Genomic DNA, 17,406 nt, shown 5'->3' with positions numbered 1-17,406 from the left:
CTCCCCCTGCTGGAGAATGTCCCCTCTCCAAAGGGCATGCTAAATAGCCACCTTGCATTGCTAGGGCAGTGCACTCACACCTGAAACAGGAGTATCCTCTCTGGCACCACGCCCCCACATGGTTTTAGTGCCAGGGTATGTGTCAATGGAGTTACACTCCCCACTTGCGGCTATGTCCCACTTCCACCCACTACTGGCCTCCTTAAGCCTCTCACTTTATTGAAGCTAAAAGAATCTTTCAGGTGTGCAGCCCCTCATGTCTATCCATCATTGATGGATGACCCCAAATTTGGGGACACCTCCCCCTTAACCTCCCAAGCACCCCTTGGGGGGGGGGGGAACGGAGGAGAATTCCCACACTAGGCATAGTAGGAAATACTAGCAATGAAGCACTATTAGTTGTAACCTGGGATGCTGATCAGCTGCTAGAAGTGAATGCCTATGCTTGTTCCCAACAGCGTAAATCTGGGGAGCAAGAGCACCATGGAGACCCTCCTCCTTCCACCCTCTCCCCACCTGGCTTGTAGCCACATCTCCTGTTTTGCACACAAAGGTGAGCCCTTCTCAGACTGGCCACAGCAAGTGTTTGTGCACCAGCAGAGTGGCCTTCCAACCAGGCCATTTACTGGAGACAAACAGGGCGAGGCTTCAGGGGAGGGAGAGAAGGTTTCCTGTTTGTCACTCTCTGATGTAATCTCCCAAGGACCACATCCAGTAACAGGACACTGGTAATTAAAGGGACAAGAGGGAGTATTCAAAGGAGGTGGGGCTTGGGGTCCAAGCCTGTTTCCACAGAGGATCCCTCCAGGGAGTAGGCCCCTGATATGGGATTTTAGTTCATAAAAGGAAAAAAAAAAAAAGTGTCGCTCGCTTCACCCTCCCCCTTCCCTTCTAGACAAAAATCAACCTGCCTGACATCACATAGCTAGGTCGTAGCAGCAGCTTTGCATGCAGTAACACGCTCTGAAGAATGCACTCCTCCTACAGGGCACGGGCATGCCAGAAACACATGCAAACGAGATCAGTGAACTACTGATCTAATGAAGGAAAGAGGCCTTTGCGGTTATGTATTTTCTCAGGTTGATGTGACCCACCCACCCACCTGCAGAAGTTATCCATACAGTGTTGTTCTGGCTGAGAGAACCAGAGAGCCTGTCCAACTAAGGAGAGGAGTAGGGATGGCAGTGGAGAAGAAGACAGGGTGCAGAGGTTCCCCACTTAAGGGTTCAAGATGAGACAAGAGTCTCATCAAGGCCCACCAAGATTTGTTTTGCCACTTGCATTGATTAGAGAGACCCAAGGATTAGACGGAAAGCAGCGTGAGATGAGGTTGGTGAAGAATCCTCCCCAAGTTCTGGGGTTAGAGGCACTTCCCTGCTCCTATTCAGGATGGGAATTCAGCCTCCATGTTGTTAGTGTAGTCCTGGGCCACACACAGCTCCTCTTCTAGAGGCCACCTAAGATCTTGGGGGTGGGGAAGGACACCACATGCTGCAGGAGCTGGTATGTATCTGTTCACAATAACCCTTCTGCAGTTGCAACAGCCACAAGAAGCAGAAGAGACATCTGAAGGGAAGGAAGCGGGCAGAGAAGTGGTGTCCAGGCCACTTCTTCCCAACCCCCACTTTTATGAAATAGCTGCTTGCTGAAAGAGCATGCTAGGGAATGATATATGCCAGCAGGCTTCAGTCAGCATCTCATTCAGCTTCCAGATTCCTACAGCTAGGATTTGCTGATGCAGGGAAGCCAGTAAACTCTGAGCAGGGTTTGCCACAATGGGCTTTGCTTTTACTAAGGGTAGAGCAGCCAGGGCTGGGAAAGGAGAGATGGAGATAAGTCTTGTCCAAATGTGTTTAGCCAACGGACTGACACCAACATCCTCCATTTCCCATCCAAACATGTGGGCTACCAAATTAAGTCCACTGGATACAGATAAGCATGAAGCCAGCAGCTGTTTTTTAACCTATTCTGGAACATTAACAGCCATTTTAAAAGAGGTGCAAAAAACTGCCTCACTGCAGCTTTGGTAAATGCTGCTTGGTTTCCTAGTGTGCTACCTTCTCTCAGGGAAACCCCAGAAATCCCTCCAATTCCCACGTTTTTGCCAGACTGCTCTAGTTGCTGGAGGAGAGGCTATTCCTTCCCACCACATCATCAAGGCTGTGCTACATCACCACTCCAGTCTTTGATACACAAGCAGCAATAGTTTCTGCACCACACAGGACGCATCTACACCAGCCATCATGGTGGAGGATATGGTTAACAGTTGTTTTTAACAGCATGACAGTGTTGGAGCCAGATCTGCCTACACTACTAAGACAACTGTACAAGCAGGGAAAAGATACCTCCCACCATTCTTGCTCAGACATATACACCCTTAGTTTGTAGGTCTACATACACGTGCTTACAACAGCACCACTGTAGCACAGACACTTGCTACAGCAATGGAAGAGCCTCTTTCATCGCTGTAGTAAATCCACCACCTCGAAAGGCTGTTCTTCCATCAACCTAGTGGTATCTAATTTGGGGTTCAGGTCGGCTTAGCTACAGCTTCTCAGGAGGGGTGAATTTTTACACATACACACATGTACGTGTGACATAGCTAGATCAACCTAAGTTGTAGGTTGAGACCAGGCCTAAGAGGTCAATGACCAAGGTCACATTTGGCTTTCAGGGTTCACACCTGGAATTTCTGCTGTGAGCATCACGGTTCAGACACCTGTCCATATTCCTTGCTCACAAGCAAGGGCAGGAGCACAGATGGCACCCCATTAAAAGCTCAAGTGTCTCTTCCTCTCTCCTGACACACTGCCTGATAATTAAGCAGCACAAGCTTCCTTTACAGCCAGCCCCTCAGTTCCCTCCCTCTTTGTTGTGTGGTTTGATACAGACCACTAAAGAAGAAATGATATCACCAATGGGAAAATTCATCTCTTCCTTTAAGAGGAACAGAAAGCTGTTGTCCAAGATTTGATGACAATGTGGTGTCAATAACCACATCTAACCCCAGGCCTTGTCCCCACCCAAGACACAAGGGAACACAAGAAACTTAGTAAATTATTTGGTTAACAAGATCAGCAATTCTACTCAGGACAAGTCTCCCTGGCAGTAAAATTCAACAGAAACATCAACCGTCTTCACTAAATCACTACTTGCAAGTGAATCACTGGTGGAAGAGGCAAAAAAGTCTGTTGGAGCCCTGGTTCCAATCTGGCTACAGGTTGGTAGTGGCTGAAAGTAGATACCACTGGTGGCCTATGTGAAAACAGGTGGGAGTCAGCCCATTTCCTAGTGAGACAGGTATCCACACAAATTGGTCAGCATTGCCCCAGTTATTGTGGGTCTTCTAACCAAGGACTAGCTGAGCCAAGAATTCCCGCTTCACATGTAGGGGGATTGTCCACACTAGGCCCAGAATTGAGACACAAAGGCAGAAGCTTTTACTGCTATGCTAGGCCCATGTCTGCTGTGTGGATCCAGAAGACTTTGGTTATAAGGGGCTATAAATCCAGACCTTTCTCAACAGCATTATGCTTACAGAAAACATTCGTGTCCTCCAAGCAACAGTTGAGGTAGCTCAGACAGTCAAGCCCTATGAAAGGCACAGAGCGGTTTCCCAGGACAACTGAGAATACCCATTGGGTTTGAGTTTTATCATCCCATTAGCTAACATACCTGTACATTTATAAACCCAAACTGTTGGCTGATTCCACCTACCCCTGTTAGCAAGAGAGGCTGTTAAAGAAATTATATGGGAAAAGATGTCATTTTCTTCCCAGATAAAGGCTCACTGAAGCTATCAAGCTTCACATCTCCTGATGCAGCCACAAATGGTACTTGTTGTCCAAGGATCTTAACACTGAGTTAAACCTCACAACTCCTCTAAAGTAGGGATCTACCCCTCTTTTACCGATTGTGCCTCAATTTCCCTTAGGGGAGGCTACACAAGCGAGAAGTAACACTCAAATCTCATGACTGAGCCCTGTCCTCTGGATCAATCTTCCTGAGCTCCACAACTACTGCACCAAGGCCTAGCATCCGAGCCAGAAGGGAGGCAGCTAGTCATATAATAGAAAACCTGCATGAATCAAGCAAAGTTGTCCAGCACACACCAAGCCAGCTGTTTTCCTCTTCCTATCCTTCTAGAAAGGCTCCTTATAAGATTTCAGCAAGAATACACCGCACAAGGAAAGGTTAGTCATCTGCATGCACAGGGTCCCAACCAAGGTCAATCAGACATTGAGAGGACAAGGTTCAAAACTGCTTTTAAGCATGTGACCAAACAGTGTTTGAGAGAGTCTCCCCTACTTTGCTATCTGCTTAGAATCAGGACTGCATGCAGGGCGTACAGCATGCAGGCTTCCCCACTCTTCCCTAAAGCGCTCCTGTTATTCCAGTCCAGCTCCTATCTCACCCACCAACAGTTCTTTCAACGCACCTCAGTTCTGCCTTGCATCATCCTTTGCTATTCCAGACTTGTGCCTCTGAGCAAAAAGCTGGTCACACCAGGTTTTGTGGTTTGTCTATGTTCATAACCATGTGCATTAGGGAGCAGGGGGTGAAATGAACAGGATGATCCCAAAGTTCATCTTTGTGCCCAATCTGAATTTGAAAGAGGACCTGGAAACTAGAGAGTCTGCATCAGTTCTAATCCCCTGCTCCACCATAAACAGGCAAGCAGCAACTTCATTGGGGAGCTGAAGGACAGGACAATACAGAAAATGTATAATCCTATAGTTAGCAGGGATTGGAATTCAAGACCCCCATAACCTGTTCCCAGCTCTGCCACCACCTCACCATGTGATCTAGGTGAAATCACTATACTTCAAGTTTCTCCATCAGTAAATTTGGGACAATCTTGTTTTCTTGCCACTGAGGAGGGGCTGAGACTAAGTTTAGTGTCTCTATAATGCTTTGAGTGCCTCAGGTGGAAGACACTGGGGAAAGGCTAAGTATTATTACAGCCACATCTAGTCCTGTTCCAAGTGATAATGGGAAGCACAGAAAGGATCCAAGAATCCCCCTCCCAGTTGGGCTCAGTGAGGTGCCCAGTGATGCTCCAATCCTATCAACAGCCAAAGAACTACAAGCAAAGCAAGAGAGGGGGATGGAAGAAGCATTCAAGGCCTCTGTCCTACTATTAAGGCACCCATGGAATTCAAGATATTTAGACATGATCAAGCCTGAATGCTGAATCCTGGCACCTCAGAGGACCCACAACTCCTTCCTGGAGGGGAAGGATGGTCCTGTGGGTAGAGCACAAGCCTGGGATTTTGAAGACCAGGATTCAAGTCCCTGCTCTGCCAAAGACTTAGGAAGCTGAGGCACAGAGAGACTGTAAAATAGAGATAACAGAATTGCCATACCTCACACTGGGAGTGAGGGGAAAAAAATACATTGAAAATTGGAAGGTGCTCAGATATATGGTGATGGGGGCCATATAAATACCTGACAGAATCCCTTCAAGACTACTCCCCCCCCAAAAAAATGACAACCCCAATTCTATAAGAGGGCTTTGTAAGATAAAGGGCAGCAGTCCCTCAGGACAAGAGGCACAGAAGGGGCAGGGTAGGGACGGGAGAGATGCACTGCTATTTGACAAGAATGCTGCCAATGAAAGCGGGGGGGGGGAAGAGAATGAGGAGGCTGGTGACACCTTAAAAAACTAACAGTCTTTAAGGTGCCACCAGATTCCCCATTGTTTTTGTGGATACAGACTAACACCGCTATCCCCTGATACTAGGGAAAAAAATAGCCTGCTGCACCCAGCACCCCTGGGAGTGGGCTGCTGTGGGATTATTCCTTCACTGGAGACATTTCAATGTCACTTGTTGGCCTGAGCCAGAGAAAAAGGATTTTTTTTGTTTTTTTTTTTAATTATTATAATTATAATAAATAGCTGCCACATTACCAGGAGTCTGTTTTGGAGTTGGTTTTTTTGGTTTTGTTTTTTAGGGGTGGGGGAGAAATAGATGGGCTCCACCCAGCAGTCCCTTCCCTGCAAGAACAAAGGAGGAGGCAAATTAGATAACAGGAGAGTCTAGAAAGAGAGAGTTTTAGATCTGCCCTGGCCAGCTTCAGTCTAGTCTGCATAGGGTTCCTCTCACACACCTAATCCCAATTCCCAACTCTTTCTCCCCTTCCACATGCCAAAATTTTAGGGTGGAATCACTGAAAAGATTTACAGCACACAACCTTGGGCCCAGATACCCCCCAGGAAAGGCCTGCACACCCAAAAACACTCCCTGCTTCCAACACACATAAGCAACTTCCCTTACTCCAACACAAAGGGAACTATGTTGCAGAGGGGAAAGAGCAGGATACCATTTGCAATGCCAGACACTCCTTACTCCAACATTGAATGCCTGTCCAAAGAGAGATGCACTCTCTCTCCTGCTCCATGTGCCAATTGGGAGGTTGGCACAGCAAGGTAGCTTTTTTGTTGGGGGGGGAGGCAACACCACAAGAGGTCAAGATTACATGCTTCACTCAAAGCACAGACACCCCAGAACCCAGCCACATAACTCCTAGCATGGGGGGGAGGAGGAGGTTCGACAATGCTGTACAGCAATAAGCAAGCCCAAGGCCACACGCCAGGCCCTATGTACACTGTGCTACTGATAGACCACAAGATTGATCACAGGAACAAGGTATTGCAATCAGCTTTGGGGGTGGAAAGTGCTACAACCTACAAAGAATCGCACCACTCACAGCCACCCAGCAGAGACATCAAGTCATTCTGAATCTAGAAGTGCCTGTGTTCTTTCCCCAGCTGTCAGAGCACTTCCTCTGGGCTCCTTGGCTGTGAAAGGCTACTACAGCCAACACCATGAGTTGTTCACAGCAGCTACCCTCTTACACCAACCTTTTATGTCCAGACAGGGAAGGGGTGGAGAGAGAAGATTTAGGAGGGGTACTAAATAGAACATGAGCCATCACTGAAACCCACTGACCATTTCCAAACCCTGCTCTAGCCACTCTCTAAACAGAACACCCTCTTTTCTTGCTCTGATGCACCCAAGACCAAAACCGGGGTGGGGGGTGGAGAAGAGAGACAGGTGCTTAGATGCAGAACGTGGGTCTTAACAAGTTTGCAGAAATAAGAGTGCTGGCTGCTTTTTTCCCCACCCAGAAAATTCCCCCAGGATCTCTGGCCACAAGAGCCTTAAGTCTAACATAAGGCATCACAACCTGTGCACAGCAAAGTGAAGGAAAGAGAAGAGAAAGTATGTTCTTAAAATTATGCTTGGAGACAAATTAGCCTTCCTATAATAATTTTAGACAGTAGCACAGACTCTCTCTCTCTCTGCCCCCGTTTGTTGCAATTAGTGCCGTATCGAATTCCAGGCTTTTGTTTTGTTTTGAATGGAGGAGTTAAATTTACAGATGACGACTCTCAGGACTAGAAACTAGCCCAACATCCTGGTTCCCAATGAGCTGGCTACACAAGTACATTCTTAGCAGCGTCTAAAAACCCCCAATCCTCAGCACACTTCCAAGAGACTGAACATAAGAGCTTAAGGAAAGTTACAGGGAAACAACTTAAAAAAAAAGTACAATACAAGTCTGTTAGACTCGGAGTTCCTAAAGTACTGCTTCAAAATAAGTTTGCTTAAAGCCTTTTTTAATTTTGCTTTCTTCCCTAGTAAGTTTTAAAATAAGCAAAGTCTCGGGCGCAGAATGTGGGCCGGGTTTAGATTGCTACACTTAACAGAGGCGTTAAGACGGTCATTCCTCACCCACTTCAAACTGTTGATTTTCACAGATTCTAAGTTCTAAAGAGCCCTGTTTCCCAAATCTTTGTAATACCCCTCCAATTAAGAATTAAAAAGAGGTTCTAGCTCAACATGGATTCGTTTTAGAAGACTAGGAGGAGAAAGGCCCCCACCCAACTGCACCTGGGGAAAAAAAATGGGATCCACCCAAGCAGAAAGTGTGGATCTGAAACATAAAGAATAGACCGCAACACTCCCAACCAGAATACAACTTCATAAAAATACTTTATCAACTGCAAAATCTCCCTACAACTTAGTTTCCCAAAAAGCTTTAAAATAAATATCTTAAATGGCGCAAATAAAACCAAAAACCCACTTTCCAAACCCAATCACATTCCTCCCCCAGCCTGCACAGAAGACACCACAAAAAAAAAAAAAAAGGCAACAGCTTCCCAACAGCTCAACCCAGGAGGCGTTGTTAGTTTGCAGCACAAAAGGAACAAAAATCCAAAGTGAACAACAAGAGCTAAAACAAGAGAGGAAATGAATTTACCAACCTCTCCCAGCCCCCCAAAACAAAAAAACCACACGATTCTTACCCTGGCTTTCTCCCTTCTCAGGAGCTGCACTCGCGAGATCTATAAGTTTGTTTCTCCTCCTTGTGAGTTTTTGTAAGTACCGGGGGAAGAAATAAAAGCAAAAATAAATAAAAAAAAGTTGTCAGTGTGGCTGTTCCTCTGTCCTATAACTTCCCTTCTAATCTCTCATGGTGACAATGTCTCCAACAAAATTTCCCTCCGTGAGATCCTTTGCAAACAAACACACACACCCAGAACTCTAATGTGGACTTTTCCAACAAATCTCTAAAGGAAATGTAAGAGGCAAAATATGTGGCAAACCCTGCCAAAATGTATTGGTTTAAAAAAAAAAAAAAAAGCAAAGCAGCCAATGTAGTGATTTTTTTTCTCCACCTTTCTCCCTCTGGGATCTGCTACTGCTACTGCTACTTCTTCCTTTCTGGCTTTTTTTCCCCTCGCCTCCTCTTTCAGATCCAACACCTAAAATGGAAGTTGCACCCGACCCAGCCAAAGACAAGCTGGCGGGGTTGGTGGTAACAAACTAAGCCTTCCAACCAAGCCCAACGCCCAACCCCTCTTTCCCTAAGTGATGTCAGCTTCTGCGAAGCTCCAATGGGAAGCAGACATCAATGAGGGACCCGGCACTATCCAATAGAAAACTTTATTGTAGAAAATAAAAAAAAATAAAAAAAAGGAAAAAAGAAAAAAGGGAAAAAACAACAAAAGGATGAGGACAGAAATTAACTTTTGGGGGGGACAAAATAAATACAAATATATTATAAAAACCAATTGCAAGAAAGAAGTTTAAAACAGGCTTGGCAGGATGATAAATGTATTGATGTGATCTGCAATTCACAGTCCAGTTTCTTTTGATCTGTATGTTTCTTTCTCCCACTCACCTCCTCTGCCTGTTTGCAAATGAGAGTAAATATCTTCATTTTTATTTGTCTCCTGTGCTTTTTATTGATATGTTTCCCATCTTTGCAAGTATAGTGAAATGGAGGAAGGACAATGGTACAAAAGATGTGTGGGGAAATATTTGGATCTGGGGAGAATTTCAGATTTGAAATTCAACCTTGATTCTGCTGTTTTTGTTTTAATTATATGAGCCCAGATTGCCGGAGTTGCAATCAGCTCTTGTTTTATTTCAGTCAATGACTTTTGCTGGCAATTAAGCAACTGAATTTAAAAGTCTAGAGTGGATAAGGAATTTACTTCCCTCCTTTTCTTCTCAAATCACTGAAGAAAATAGCTCTTTTGCTTTGTATTACTAATTTAATCCAATTCACAGTTTGTAAATTCCAACCCACCAATCAAGAGAGAGAGACAAAAGCTTCAACAAGTTTTCTTTCATCAGGGCCCTAAAGGATATTTACTCTGATTATGTTTGCAAAAGAGTGATAACCTGGAAGATATCTAGAGCTATTTGCTGCACCAGGTTCAGTGGGGGAGTTGCTGGGAGGGTGGTATTATCTGGATATTTTCTATAAAAATACGTTTTAAACTGATTTTTTTTCTTTATTAGGCACTCAGTTTTTGTTTGAGCAGGTACAAAGTTGGGGTGTGATGCTGGTCTCACTGAAGTCAATGACAAAACTCGTATTGACTTCTGCTAGAGCAGAATCAGGCCTTGATATGCATCTTGTTGATTCAAAATGTATGCTTGATGTTGAGGTTTTTGATACTCCAAAAGTTCCACATGTAGAGAGCACATTGGCCCAGACCTTCACAGGTATTTAGGTGCCTAACTCCCATTGATTTCAATTAAAGTTAGGTGCCTAAATACTTTTGAGAAAGATCAGGTCATATATCTGAATCAATGGGCAAATTGTACACATTTGTCATTTTAGAGCAAATTCTTTCATTCTGTTTTTTAAACCAAGGGAGTTCTCCACATTCCCTTCTGAGCCCGGTAGCACTGCTTTCTGCCAGAAAACCCCATCAGTGCCAACTGGGATTCCAGAAGCAAGAGCTTCCTTGCAGCAGTGCCATATCAACACCCAGGGACCTGATACTCCTCTCGTTTTACCTCATCTTCACTGCAGTAGTGGTATAAAATTGGTATTAGTCAGAGGAGACTCAGGCCACAGCAATATGAGCTTCCTTATAGCAGTGCCCTGTCCGTATCAGCTACTGCTCCTGCAGTGTGATCTTTTTCCTGTTAGCCGGGCTAAGGAACACCAATCTCATGGGCTGTCTTTACACAGAGGATTTCCTGAAATTCTCCCACCAAGGCTAGCAACAGTGGGTGCAGAACAGTGAATGGAAATGGAGAAAGAGGGTCAGGTTTCAGGAATAACTGAGTTTGGTGTAAACATTACGAGGAGTCCTCGTGGCACCTTAAAAACTAACAAATGTATTTGGTGTGACACAGGGGCTCAGGCATGCAAGCTGGGCCAATCTGCTGCCAGACAAACACAGGCCTTTTAGCACCTAACCCTGGCCACTGCCCATGCTCAATAAAGATCTCCTTCCTACAGCTCTGGCTGCCTGCTGCAACATATATCAGCGGTTCTCAACCAGGTGTCTGAGGGGGCCGCAAGCAGGTTTCAGGGGGGCGCCAAGCAGGGCCAGCATTAGATTTTCTGGGGCCCAGGGCAGAAAGATGAAACCCCTCCGCATGGGGCTGAAACCCAGGGCCCTGAGCCCTGCCACTCAGAGCTGAAGCTAAAGCCTGAGCAACTTAGCTTTGTGGGTTCCCCAGTGGCATGGGACCCAGGCAGTTGCCCTGCTTGCTACCCCCTAATGCCAGCCTTGGGTTTTATATGCAGAAAAACAGTTGTTGTGGCAGAGATGGGCCATGGAGTTTTTACAGTATGTTGGGGGGGCATCAGAGAGAAAACGGTTGAGAACCCCGGACATATATTGCTTATGAAACATCAAAGCACCTGTGTAGACTGGCCATCTGCTACATGTTCATCACTGTTCTGTCTGATGTTGCTCAGAGCAGGTCTAGAAGACACAGTGGTAAAATCACTGGTGGCTGGCCTACACTGGCACGCCCACCCTGCCTAGTAGAGGTCACCAGCAGTAGGCACAATGATGGAAGGATTTCAGAAAATCCCCACTGTGGCAAGGCCACGTACATTGAAGGACTGTAAGCAAAGGAAATGATAAACAATTGAGTATCAGTTTATGGGGAGGCATCTAATGGGATGCTGCAGGGATCTCTGTTATGCCCTGTGCAAATTATATCTTTCATGCAGATCTGGAAGGGGTCAGATGTAAACAGTATGCCAATTAAATCAACAGATGACACAAAGGGGTCTGATCCTGGTCCCATTGACTTCAAGGGAAGTAGGACTAGGCACTAAATGGAGAGTGTTTAAAACAGCATTGAGTGTAGAGAAATACTACAAAGGGATCTAGAGAGACAAGAGACATTGGCAGGAAAAAACAACAGGTTGTTTGGAAAACTATAGCTAATCCATCTGAAGACACCTATTTCCAAAAAGACGGTTACTCACCTTCTTGTAACTGTTGTTCTTCGAGATGTGTTGTTCACCTCCTTTCCAATCAGGTGTGCGAGCGCCGCATGCACGGTGGTCAAAACTTTTTCCCTCAGAAGCCCCCGTTGGTTCGGGTACGGAGCCCCCTGGAGTGGTGCCCTCATGGTGCTCAGTATATAACCTGGCCGACCCAACCCTCCTTCAGTTCCTTCTTGCAGGCTACTCCAACAGAGGGGAAGCAGGGTGGGTATTGGAATGGACGTGAACAACACATCTCGAAGAACAACAGTTACAAGAAGGTGAGTAACTGTCTTTTCTTCTTTGAGTGCTTGTTCACGTCGATTCCAATCAGGTGATTCACAAGTTCTCCCATGGGGGTGAGGTTGGAGTTTGAGGAATCACTGATTGGATTGGATCACTGCTGAACCACTCTCGTCCTCTCTAGCATGCTGGGTGATGGCATAGTGGGTGGTAAACGTGTGCACCGAGGACCAGGCTGCCGCTCTGCGGATCTCCTGGATGGGCACCTGGGCCAGGAAAGTGGCGGACGAGGCTTGAGCTCGTGTCGAGTGAGCTGTAATAGCTGGGTCTGGGACCTTGGCGAGGTCATAACAGGTATGGATGCTGTCCGTGATCCAGGAAGAAATGCGGTGTGAGGAGACCAGAAGTCCCTTCATTTGGTCTGCCACCACTACAAACAATTGGTTCAACTTCCTGAAAGGCTTTGTGCGCTCAATGTAGAATGCTAGTGCTCTCCGGACATCTAGTGAGTGAAGCCTCTGCTCCTGGGCATTAGCATGTCGCTTGGGATAGAAAACAGGTATAAAAATGTCTTGGCCATTTGGGATACCACCTTGGGCAGGAAGGCCGGGTACAGCCTGAGCTGTACTTTGTCCTTGTGGAAGACTGGGGGGGGGGTGTCGGAGGTTAATTCTTTTAACTCTGACACCCTCCTGGCCAATGTGATGGCAACCAGAAATGCCACCTTCCAAGAGAGGAGGGCGCATGTAGCCAGTGGCTCGAATGGGACCCCCATTAGCCTAGCTAGGACCAGATTGAGGTCCCAAGCAGGTACCGGTGGTCGAGACTGGGCTATAGCCATTCCATGCCTTTAAGGAAACGGCCCACCATAGGGTTGGTGAATACCAAGCGCCCCAACTCTCCCGGCTGGAACACTGAGATGGTTGTGAGGTGTACTTTGATGGATGATCCGGCCATACCTTGCTGCTTCAGATGCAGTAGATACACCAGGATGAATGGTATAGATGCCTGAAGTAGAGGTACGTGACTGCGCTCACACCAGCACAAGAACCTTTTCCACTTAGCTAGGTAAGTGGCCCTGGTGGAAGGTTTCCTGCTGCCAAGCAGCACCTCCCTCAACGACTCCGTGCATTGGAGCTCCATTGGGTTTAAGCATGAAGCTTCCAAGCCATGAGATGGAGGGACTGGAGGTCCGGATAAAGGAGGCAGCCATGGTCCTGTGTGATCAGATTGGGGAGGAACAGCAGCACGATCGGGGTGTCCACTGTCAGCTCCAGAAGCATGGTGTACCAATGTTGGTGTGTCCATGCAGGGGCCAGCAAAATTACCTCTGCCTTGTCTCTGTGGATCTTGAGCAGTACCTTGTGGACAAGTCGTATCGGTGGGAAGGCATACAATAGATGGTCCCCACAGGGTAGCATGAACGCATCCGAGATAGAGCCCGACTGTGCTTTTGGAAAGAGCAGAACATTGGACACTTCCTGTTGCTTCTGGTGGCGAATAGGTCTACTTGGGGAAACCCCACCTTTGGAAGATGGAATGTATGACATCTGTCTAGATGGACCATTCGTACTTGCGGAACGACCTGCTGAGGTGGTCCGCAAGCTCATTCCATACTCCCGGGAGATAGGACGCCTCCAAGTGAATGGAGTGGGCTATACAAAAATCCCACAGCTGGACAGCCACCACTACGCACTAACCCTGTCATCATGGAAGGTCTGGCAGGCTAGTCTCACTGCTCAGAGCTCCTTTATAGTCATGTGGAGCTGGATTTCAGACTGCAACCACCTGTCCTGCGTCTTTAGATCTCCCAGGTGGGCCCCACAACCTAGGTCTGACGCATCCGTTACTAAGGTCATGGATGGTTGAGGGGTGTTGAATGGGACTCCTTCGCAGAGTGTGCGAGGGTCCAATCACCAGACTAGGGTATCTAAGACTCGCACCGGTACTGTTACTACCAAGTCCAAAGTGTCTCGACCTGGGTGATAAGCTGAGGTGAGCCATGCCTGGAGTGGTCTGAGCCTCCACCTGGCATGCCTGACCACATAGGTGCATGCTGCCATGTATCCACGGAGACTGAGGCATGTCCTCATGGTTGTGGTGGGGTATCGTCTGAGAGTCTGAATGATGCCTGACAATGTTTGGAATCTGGACTCTGGTAGTATGGCTCTTGTCTGAACTGAGTCCAGCACCGCTCTAATGAATTCTATTAGTTGGGTTGGTGACAACTTCAACTTGTCCACATTGAGGAGGAGACCTAGTCTCTGGAAGGTCTCTCTGACTAACCAGACCTTGAGACTCCATCTGCTCCCTGGAATGCCCCCACAGTAGCCAGTCATCGAGGTAGGGATACACCTGTACCTGCCTCTTGCGGAGAAAGGCCGCGACCACGGACATGCACTTGGTGAACACTCGGGGGGCTGTTGATAAACCAAATGGGAGCACCGTGAACTGATAGTGTATTCAGTTGACAACAAACCTCAGGAAATGTCTGTGGGCCAGCCAAATGGCTATATGAAAGTATGTGTCTTTCATGTCGAGGGCAGCATACCAGTCCCCCGGATCCAGGGAAGGAATAATTGTGCCTAGGGAGACCAAGCGGAACTTCAACCGTACCATGAACTGGTTGAGTCCTCGCAGATCTAAGATGGGTCTGAGACCCCCCTTTGCCTTGGAGATTTGGAAATAATGGGAGTAGAATCCCTTGCCCCATAGCTCCTGAGGAACCTCCTCCACTGCCCCTATGGCGAGGAACAATTGCAGCTCCTGGATAAGGAGTTGCTTGTGAGAGGGGTCCCTGAAGAGAGATGGGCGAGGGAGTTGGGAGGGAGGGGAGGAGCAGAATTGGAGAGAATATCCCACTTCTACCATGCGAAGAACCCAGCAATCTGATGCTATATAGGACCACGCATGGTAGAAGTGAGATAGACAGTTCAGAAAGCGTGGGGAAGGATCTGGAATAGTGGCTGGTATGCTGTCCTTGGGCATCCCTTCAAAATCCTTGCTTGGATCCCAACGATGGCTTGGTCAGGCCCTGCCCTTGGCCTGAGAGAGGGTTTGAAGGTCTACCCCTATTGTTCCTGCCCCTAAGACGGTATGTATCCTGCCTCGGGCGGGGCTGGTATTGCATCTGCTGCTGTTGGGGTTGAGGCTTGAAGGGCTTTCTCTGGGTAGCAGGAGTGTGCATCCCCAGAGATTTCATAGTTGCCCTCAAGTCTTTGTGAAGTTGTGAAGCCTTGAGTTTGTCTGGTCCGAAAACAGGCCTGAGCCCTCAAAGGGAAGGTCCTGCAGGTTCTGTTGAACTTCCGGGGGAAGCCCGGAAGCTTGGAGACAGGCAGTTCTCCTCACGACCACCCCAAAGGAGATGGTACATGCTGCAGAGTCAGCCGAGTCAAGAGAGGCCTGTAGGGATGTCCTGGCCACTGCCTTCCCCTCCTCAACTGGAGCTGAGAACTCTGCTTTTGACTCAGTGGGGAGCAACTCCTTGTATTGGACATAGAGTCCCAAGAGTTAAAGTTATACCTGCTGAGGATAGCTTGTTGGTTGGCTATCCTCAGCTGTAGGCCCCTCCGCAGCATACACTTTCCTGCCAAAGAGGTCCATACGTTTGACCTCTTTAGCCTTGGGTGCCGGCACCTGCTGCCCCTTGTGCTCCTTCTCATTCACCACCGAGACCCCCAGGGAGCAAGGGTGTGGGTGGGAGAATAAAAACTCATATCCTTGGAGGGAACAAAGTACTTTCTCTGTATACCTCTGGCGGTGGGCAGAATGGAGGCTGGAGTCTGCCACAGGGTATTATAATTGTTGTGAATAGTTTTAATGACCAGCAACGCCACTCTGGAAGGACCTACTGGGGCGAGAATGTCCACCATCGGGTCCTCTGACTCAATGACTTCCTGCGCCTGTAGGCCTATGTTACAGGAAATGCGGTGGAGCAGGTCCTGGAGTGCCCTGTGGTCAATAGGTGGAGGACTGAAGGTGACGCTCCTGCCACTGCCTCATTAGGCAAGGATGACAAGGAAGCGAGTGGTGGTACGGGGTCCTCATGGCCCTCTATCTGCCCGGGTTGCTCCTGGGTTGCATTGGACTTGTCCAGTGGTTCGACACAGTCAGATGTGACCTGGGCTACAGATGGGTCTGGAGCCGGTTCCGCTGTCTCCTCAGTAGCATGAGAGGGCAGTCTGGAGAGGGTTGCTTCTGTAACCCGAGGGGCAGGTCTATCCATTGGTGACTGGGAAGGGTGACATCCCGATTCCACCGACCTAGAAACCCTCGAAGGGGTACCCTGGGCCTGATGGTAAGCCTAAGGGGTCCAAAAGGGCCATTGCATGGCAGGCGGCCACTGTGGCTGCCAGGGCAGCTGTACGTGTCTCCGGCACTTATCTGACCTATGTCTACTGCATCTCAAGTAATAGGAGTCTACCTCAAAGTCCAAGGATCCCGGTGCCCACAACCCCTGATCCGGCGGTCAGTGCCATGAAGAGGAAGTCAGGGATCGGTGCCACGATGATCGTGTTGAGGATCGGCACTGGCTGTCTGACGACTGAGACCGGTGTCGTGTGTCCGGTGCTGGACAACGGCTGCTGTGCTCCGGTGCCGTGTCTCGGTGCCAGCCCAGCAAGTGTGTTCACGATCAGTGCTGACCCCTCAGGGCCGGACACATAGATCATCGCGCTCCTGGCCCTGGGCAATCTTGTACTGAGGCCGGTGCCAGGGAGTGTTGCGGTGATGGAAACCAGGAACAATGCCAGGAACGGTGCTGGTCTGGTGACAAGGAGTCTCATCATTGTGGGCTTGCCTCTAGACAGCACCCATCTAGGCAGTGCCAGAGGCTTCTCTCTAACAGTAAGGAGCTGAGGCGCAATAATTTCTATAAGCTCCTTGGCAGCCTCGAAAGTGTCCTGGGTGGAGAGGGGCTCCAACGCCTCCACCAGGCACTGCCCAGCCAGAGAGTCACTGAGTGCCGGGCTCAATGGTGCCAACTGGGGCGCCAGAGTTGATGGCACAAGCTCTTGCTGCTTGGAAGCCGAGTCCTTCCTCTGGAGCAGCAAAGCCTCCCCCGATGGTCTTGCTCTCTGAGAAGAGCATCCTCTGTCCGCCTGCGGTGCTGGCAATCTTAGGTACCAAGGGTCTCTTGCACCAGACTCCTTCCTCGGTACCAGCTTGTGGACTGACACTGGGGTGCTCCACACTGAGCTCAGGCCCAGGCCCTGGCAGTCAGGTGCTGCTGGACGGAGTGCAGTTTCCATTAACAACTGCTTTAAATGGAAGTCACGTTCCTTCCTAGTTCTGGGCTTGAAAGCCTTGCAGCACTCACACTGATGCACCTCGCTAGACACCTCAGGCATGAGTCATGGGGATCACTATGGGGCATAGGCTTTCTGCATACACCACAAGATTTAA

At 48.3% G+C, this 17,406-nt stretch overlaps 1 protein-coding gene across 9 annotated transcripts in view; it reads right to left on the bottom strand.

The window, feature by feature from the left end:
- The window catches only part of CTNND1 (catenin delta 1), a 51,821-nt gene extending 42,933 nt beyond the window's left edge, over nt 1-8,888 (bottom strand). For 3 of the 9 annotated variants that reach the window (XM_039535397.1, XM_039535400.1, XM_039535398.1), the window contains exons 1-2: nt 8,687-8,886; nt 8,315-8,373 (exon numbers count right to left, since the gene is read on the bottom strand). The gene's annotated coding sequence lies outside the window, so the exon portion shown is untranslated. Of the gene's footprint in view, nt 1-8,314; nt 8,663-8,686 lie in introns of those variants that run through there. The other 6 variants (XM_039535399.1, XM_039535401.1, XM_039535395.1 and 3 more) reach the window with 5 other exon arrangements.
- Nucleotides 8,889-17,406: the final 8,518 nt, after the last annotated feature.

Source organism: Mauremys reevesii, linkage group 4 (assembly GCF_016161935.1).
Source record: "Mauremys reevesii isolate NIE-2019 linkage group 4, ASM1616193v1, whole genome shotgun sequence".
Lineage (NCBI taxonomy): Eukaryota > Metazoa > Chordata > Testudines > Geoemydidae > Mauremys > Mauremys reevesii.
This window is presented reverse-complemented; position numbering and strand designations above follow the sequence as displayed.